At 36.6% G+C, this 8,220-nt stretch overlaps 1 protein-coding gene across 2 annotated transcripts in view; it reads left to right on the forward strand.

Annotated features, from left to right (window-relative positions):
• Positions 1-8,190: 8,190 nt before the first annotated feature.
• Positions 8,191-8,220, forward strand: part of LOC119576807 (platelet glycoprotein V-like) — an 85,516-nt gene continuing 85,486 nt past the window's right edge. For both annotated transcript variants that reach the window (XR_005229081.1, XM_037924452.1), the window contains exon 1: positions 8,191-8,220. This exon is cut by the window's right edge and continues 560 nt beyond it. The gene's annotated coding sequence lies outside the window, so the exon portion shown is untranslated.

Genomic DNA, 8,220 nt, shown 5'->3' on the forward strand with positions numbered 1-8,220 from the left:
TTCAAATTCCTTTTACAACTTACGTTAAAAAATACAGCGATGTGTGAAAGAAATTGATACGTATTAAAAAAAATAATAAAAAAATAACTGGCAACTAACCAGCAGTGACAAAAAATAAAAAATAAAAAAAAACGAAAAAATATCAGTTTTTTTCCGGACATGTCTCAAAACGCATCGATCTGCTGACCAACCAGATTCTTCACAGAGACACAGACGAGAAAAAAGGTGAAAGAAAAATAAACAGAGGACATTAAATTGTCAACATAAAGGAAGAGACAGAGATAAACATAGACGTAATCAGGCCAACTTGATAAAAAGAAGAAATAAAGAAAACCAGAAGAAAAGATGTTAGTGGGATGATTGACGATTATGGATGTGATGATTATATGTGTCTATATAGCTATCGGTCTGCCTATCTGTCTGATTGCTTGTTGTTTGTCTGTCTATCTGTCTGTCTCTGGGTCTTCCTTTCTCTCTTCTTCCCTTTCCCTCAATCTCTCTCTCTATCTATCTATCTATCTGTATATCTATCTATCTATCTATCTATCTATCTATCTATCTATCTATATCTATCTATCTTATCTATCTATCTATCTATCTATCTACCTATCTATCTATCTATCTATCTATCTATATATATATATATATATATATATATATATATGTGTGTGTGTGTGTGTGTGTGTGTGTGTGTATGTGTGTGTGTGTGTGTGTGTGTGTGTGTGTGTGTGTGTGTGTCTGTTTGTCTCTATTCATATATCTATCTACTTATCTATTAATTCATCGATTCATTGATCCCTTCATTAATTTGTCTATCTATCTATCTACCTATATATCTATTTACTTATCTGTTTATCTATGTATCCGTCTATTTATCTAGCAATCTATATCAAAATCAGTTCTCATCAGACTTATTCCACCCTTCTATATATTTTTGCGTAAGACTTTCAGTATAATCTAACAAGTCAAAAAAAAATGTAATTAATTTTCCTGAAGTTTATATGTTGAGTGGTTATTGCACATACTCACATGTCAAGTGTTTTTATGATTTCTATCCAACGTAAATATCTCATATACAGTGAAATAATCGCATATGTACATAAACATTTTTTCATTAATATATAGACCGTTTCATGCATAATATATCTCTATCTTGTTTTCTTCTCGATATCTGCTTGCTAGACTTTGAGACAGAGGAATAATTTCTGCAAGCATGATAAACATAACTGATGATTCGTGCGATTCTTAATCGAGTTTTATCATCTGATTGCTGAAGATTTTCTTTCTGCCTGTCTATTTCTTTTTTTCTTTTTTTTCTTTTCTCTTTGTCTCTATTTTTTTATGATCCAGTTGCCATAGTGACAGTGTTGTTTCAGTCTCCACATTTTCGATTTATTTATTTTTCTTTCTTCCGAATAAGCAAGCAATTGTTCAGGTGTTCAGTCTTTCTCTATATGAAGAATAATTTTTTTTTTTTTTTATTATACATATATTTTCTTCCCTTTGATCATGAGAGTCATATCTCGGTAATAGAAAAGAAAATAGAAAGGTAACAGACTGGTTTTGTGCAGGTAACATTTAGCTGTTGATGTATACCAAATGGGATGTAGGGAGGTTACTAAATCGATGCTTGGGAACCTGTGCAGTTGGTAGCAGAATGGTAGTATTTTGGTTGTCCATTCTGTAATTTATGTAAAAAAATATGATTACATTACCAGAACGCAAGTATTTCATATGCTGTTAATATCAAAAGGGTTTTTGGTTGGAGGTGCGTAAAAAAAATCTATGCGTTAAGAAAAAAAAATAGTAACAATAATAATAATAGATAGATAGATAAATAAATAGATAGACGGATAGATAAATAGATAGATAGATAAATAAATAAATAAATATATCAATAAATCCATAAACTCTACGAAAGTATCAGGCAAATAATACGCGGTTGTATTATTTTTAATCTACTAATCTACTGTCTATTCCCTACTGCTCCTATTTCATCCTTTCCATTCACCCTTTCCCCTTACATCCTATCCCCTTATTCATCCACATCTCCCAACCTTTCCATCCCCCCCCCCCCACCGTTATGTAATGGAATCATTTTCACAATTCAACCCGCGTCCCAAAAGGAGTTCTTTCTTCTCCAGCTGTTCCTTCGAACTTAGATTTGAATATTTACTCAATGTCTTTCAGTGTTGAGGAAAACTACGGGTGCAAATAGAAACGCTTACAACCTGTTATTGTTTTTGGACTTTTGAATGGTTGCCACACAGAGCAAAGTTAGATGGCGAGCTGGAGTGAGAGGGAAGGAAGGGTGTGGGAGAAAGAGGGAGAGAAGGGAGGATGGGAGGGAGGGAAAGAGAGAGGGAGAGGAGGAGGGAAGGAAGGAGGGAGGGAGAGGAAGAGAAGAGGGGAAGGAAGGAGGGAGAGGAGAAGAAAGGATGTAGGAGAAGGGAGAAAGAGGGAGAGAAAGGAGGAAGGGAGGAATGGGGAGAGACTGTGGGAGGGGAGAAAGGGATGGGGAAGGAGAAGAGAAGGATGGGGAGAGAGGAGGGAGGCAGAGGAACGAAGCGGGGATGGAAGGATGGAGTGAGGGATGAGAGGGAGAGAGGGGGAGAGGGGAGGAAGGAGGAAGGAGGGAGGGAAGAAAGGAAGGAGCGGAGAAAGAGAGAGAGAGAGAAGAAAGAGAGAGCAGTGAGTAGAGAAAGTGTGCGTGAGACAAAAAAAAGAAAAAAGAAAACAGATATATACAACAGAGAGACAACTGACGAAGAAACAAAACAAAAGGATAAACAGAAAAGCAGCTAAACAGAGAGACACAGACAAGCAACACCAGAAACAGAGAAAAGAAACGACAAAACGAAAGAGAGAAAACGAAATAGACAAAAAGACACACACATACAAAAAAATATATATATATACAGGATGAAGCAGACAGGGAAAAAGACCAGAACCCGGATACAAAATCATAAACGAAGTAAAAGCAACGCGAGAGAATGATAGTTGAGAAAAGGAGAAACAAAAACAAAACGAATAAAAGACACACACACACACGCACACACCACATCCCTTGCTCTATCCTTTGTTTTCCAGCTGGTTAACAATTAATTATCACCTGGGCTTTATCCTCCTTTCCTGCCGGAGACCTGTCTGCCCGGTCAGCCGCCCGCGACGCTCTTCCTTGCTGTTTTATTCTTTGATTGCATGCATGTATATATATATATATATATATATATATATATATATATATATATATATATATATATATATATATATATATATATATATATATTGTGTATATATATATACACATCTGTGTGTGTGTGTGTGTGTGTGTGTGTGTGTGTGTGTGTGTGTGTGTGTGTGTGTGTGTATGTGTGTGTGTGTGGGTGGGTGGGTGGGTGGGTGGCTGTGTATATAAACAAATATATGTTTATATATGTATATATAATATATGTATATAAATATATATAGATAGATAAATAGATAAATATATATAGATAGATATCGATAAATGGATAAATAACTAGATATGTATATATATATATATATATATATATATATATATATATATATATATATATATATATATATATATATATATATTTATATATTTGTGTGTGTGTGTGTCTCTATGTGTGTATGTTTATGTGCATGTTACTACTTATACTATTGTTATTATGAATGTTATTATTCTCAGTATTGCAAACAATACGTTTACTTTAGCTATCATAATCATAATGCTATTGTAATGTTAGTTAGTGTAAGGTAAAAACTCGACATTCTCACCAGAAATATGCATTTTTTATTGCCTCTATTCCTTTTTTTTAATTTCTTTCCTTTCATTCTGTTGTTGCATTAGCCACACATGCCTAAAGCCTCACCCTCGGCCCGCAAGTAAGCTGGTTTATTGTATTACATGGGTGTAAGTGACGTAAACCGTTGTCTTCAGGCTGTTCTCTGTTCATACGCTTTTTGCCATTAAGCATTTGGCTGGAGAGGCATGTTGGGTGGTGGCTGTATGCTGCTGTGCGTGTTAAAGTTTTGTCAGGTGTCTGTGTTTAAGCAGTGCGCATATGTTCACACACACACACACACACACACACACACACACACACACACACACACACACACACACACACATACACACACACACACACACACACACACACACACACACACACACACACACACACACACACATATATATATATATATATATATATATATATATATATATATATATATATATATATATATATATATATATATATATATATATATATATATATATATACGTATGATTGTGTCGATGGTCCAGTGGTTAAAGCACTGGACCGAGTTCAAATCTCCTCGCCTGCGCTCCGACTGCTGACTCGAAGCCGGTCTTTCGGAGAGAAACCGATACATCGCCTTCCCTGAGCCGTAGCACTTGGTAGCACGCTGAAACTGTGGTTGATGACAAAGGGATCCAATCAAGCAAGTGTGAAGCTGAATTGAGAGAGGCTTGATTACTGCAGTAAAATGATAATCAGCACTATAATGATAGTGACAAACACACACACACACACACACACACACACACACACACACACACACACACACACACACACACACACACATATATATATATATGTACATACACACATGCACACACACACACACATAAACACACACACACACACACACACACACACACACACACACACACACACACACACATATATATATATGCAGTATTTATCTATCTATCTATCTATCTATCTATCTATCTATCTATCTATCTATATATATATATATATATATATATATATATATATATATATATATATATATATATTATAATGTGTAGAGGCCAAATTAAATTACACCTCATAAGGAAAAGGAATAAATTCCGCAGAAAAAAATAGGTAACCTGAAGACCAGAGCGACAGAATTTAACCTTAACATCACTTTTCAACATTGATCAAATCAACAAACAGTTCAGTGACATAATAAAGGAAGCTGCAGTTGAAGTAGGCGGTAAGAACGTCAAGCAAAGCTCCAGCAAGCTCTCGGTAGAAACTAAACAGCTTATGCAAAAAGTAGGGTCATGAAAGTATCGTCAAACAGGGACAAGATAGAATTAGCTGAACTAACAAAGACTATAAATAAAAAGAAGAGAGAAGATGTACGGAAATTCAGTACTCAAATAATAAATGAAACAGAGATCTCAGGTACCAGCATGAAAGCAGCTAAAAGGAGACTCGGAATAGGGAGAAATCAAATGTATGCAATAAAGAAACCAGACGGAGAAGTAACGCAGAGTAGTGGGTCTATACAACTCAAATGAACAGCCACGGATAAAAGCGAACGCGGTAACTAGAGACTTACCTAACATCACAACGGAAGAAATAAAAAGAGCACTTAAAGGCATGAAGAGAGGGAAAACACCAAGTGAAGACTGAGTTGGTACAGACCTTATAATAGATGCAGGAGAGATTGCAACAGTGAAACTAGCCAATCTTTTTAACAAATGCCTTCTCAACGGAAAACTACGAAAGCCTTGAAAAATGCAACAATTATTTTGATACATAAAAAAGGGGATAAAAAAAATCTATAAAACTTCCGACCCATAAGCCTTCCTTTTAGTCACTTACAAACTGTTCACAAAAGTCATCACAACTCGCATCTCTGACAGTTAGGATTTTAACCAGCCTAGAGAACAGGCAGTCTTCCGCAGCGCATTCTCAACAACAGACCACATCCCACACACTCACCCAAATAAGAGAAAAAATAACCGAATAAAAGAAACCCCTGTGTATGGCTTTTAACTTGACAAATACCAGCAGTACTAGAAGCTATTCAAAGACAGGGAGTAGAGGAGGTATATTATAAAATATTGAAAGATTTATACGAAGATAGGACAGCAACCATCAAGTTCCACACGGATAAAATACCAATTAAAAAGGTCTTAGGGTGGTACCCATCTCACCAAAACTGTTTACATCTTGCCTTGAGGAAATATTCAAGAAGCTGGAGTGGAAAAGAAAGGATATCAAAATAGGAGACGAATAAATAAACAGTCTCAGATTTGCAGATGATATTGTTCTCTTCAGTGAATCTGCAAATGAAATGCAGCAATTAATAAACAATCTGAATAAAGAAAGCCTGTCAGTCGGACTTAGGATGAACAGGAAAAAGTCTAAGATCATAGTTCAACAGTAGAGTTCAATTCGAAAAGATACATGTACAAGCCGAAGTGCTAGAGGTAATGGAATTTTTTATATCTAGGGTAACTTGTACAGACAAACACATTTAGCGAAAAGGAAATTAAGCGACGCATCAGTCTAGGCTGGAGCGCCTTCAGCAGACACAGTAGCATAATAAGAGGTTCCTTGCCATCATGTTTGAAAAGAAAAGTCTTCAACCAGTGCGTCCTCCCAGTTATGACCTATGGATCAGAAACATAGACTACAACCAAACTACTGGAGAGGAAACTAATAAGTGCCCAGAGAGGGATGGAGTGGTTGATGCTGGGAATTAGTCCAAGAGATCGAAAGAGGGCGACTTGGATCAGGGAACAGACAGAAGTAGAAGATATACATGTGAGCATCAGAATTTAAAAAAATTGTAATAGGCAGGTCATATATGTCGAGACAGGACGACAGATGGACAAAGAAAATAACAGACTGGACTATAGATAACATAAAGAAGCTATGGGCCAGACCAATGACAAGGTGGCGTCGCGAAATAACAAAATTTGGGGGTCAAGACTGGGAAAAAAAAATGCAAGACAGAGTTGGAAAGATTGGGAGAAGCCTACGTCCTGCTATGGATTGATTCAAGCGGCTGCTGCTGATGTGTGTGTGTGTGTGTGTGTGTGTGTGTGTGTGTGTGTGTGTGCGTGTGTGTGTGTGTGTGTGTGTGTGTGTGTGTGTGTGTGTGCGTGTGTGTGTGTGTGTGTGTGTGTGTGTGCGTGCATACATATATATATACGAACATGTATGTGTATATATAAGTATATACATATATATGTATATGTATATATCTTCTTCTTTTAACAGTAGGTTCATGTCTGAGCCGCCGTGGTCACAGCATGATACTTAATTGTAGTTTTCATGTTGTGATGCTCTTGGAGTGAGTACGTGGTAGGGTCCCCAGTTCCTTTCCACGGAGAGTGCCGGTGTTACCTTTTTAGGTAATCATTCTCTCTATTTTATCCGGGCTTGGGACCAGCACTGACTTGGGCTGACTTGGCCACCCAGTGGCTAGGTAGGCAATCGAGGTGAAGTTCATTGCCCAAGAGAACAACGCGTCGGCCGGTGACTCGAACCCTCGAACTCAGATTGCCGTCGTGACAGTGTTGAGTCCGACGCTCTAACTATTCGGCCACCGCGGCCTTTATATGTATATATATAAGAATATATATGTATTTATACATATATATATGTATATATATAAGAATATATGTATATGTATATATATATATATATATATATATGTATATATATATATATATATATATATATATATATATGTATATGTGTGTGTGTGTGTGTGTGTGTGTGTGTGTGGTGTGTGTGTGTGTGTGTGTGTACGTGTGTGTGTGTGTGTGCGCATATATATATATATATATATATATATACATATATATGTTTGTGTGAATATATATTTATATATATGATATATATAATATATATACACATATATGTATGGATGTATATATAAGAATATGTGTATGTATATATGTATATGTGTGTGTGTATATGTGTGTGTGTGTGTGTGTTTGTGCGTGTGTGTGTACATGTATATATATATATATATATATATATATATATATATATATATATATATATATATATATATATATATATATCAATATATATACATACATATGTATGTATATGTAGAGAAAAAGAGAGAGAGAAAAGAAAGAATTCCGGACGGAAACTATCACTCATCCTTATAGTTACTACTTAGCCCCTCCTGATATCCCGAGGTAGCCCCGCCTTCGAAACCGGCCCCGCCTACTTTCCCCCCTCCCTCTCTCCCTCTCTCTTTCTTTTCCTATGTCTTCCCTAATCGCAAAAATCCCTTCCTGACCCTACTCACCCCTGGCCCCTGTACCCTCACCCTCCCACCCACCCACCCACCCCCAACGGTAGCGTCACTGCGTCAGAGCGTCAATTGGTTAGTTTCCCCGTTGACTCCAGCGAGAGCGGACGTGTGTCTGGGTGTGCT

The sequence above is a fragment of the Penaeus monodon genome, chromosome 9 (genome assembly GCF_015228065.2).
Source record: "Penaeus monodon isolate SGIC_2016 chromosome 9, NSTDA_Pmon_1, whole genome shotgun sequence".
Lineage (NCBI taxonomy): Eukaryota > Metazoa > Arthropoda > Malacostraca > Decapoda > Penaeidae > Penaeus > Penaeus monodon.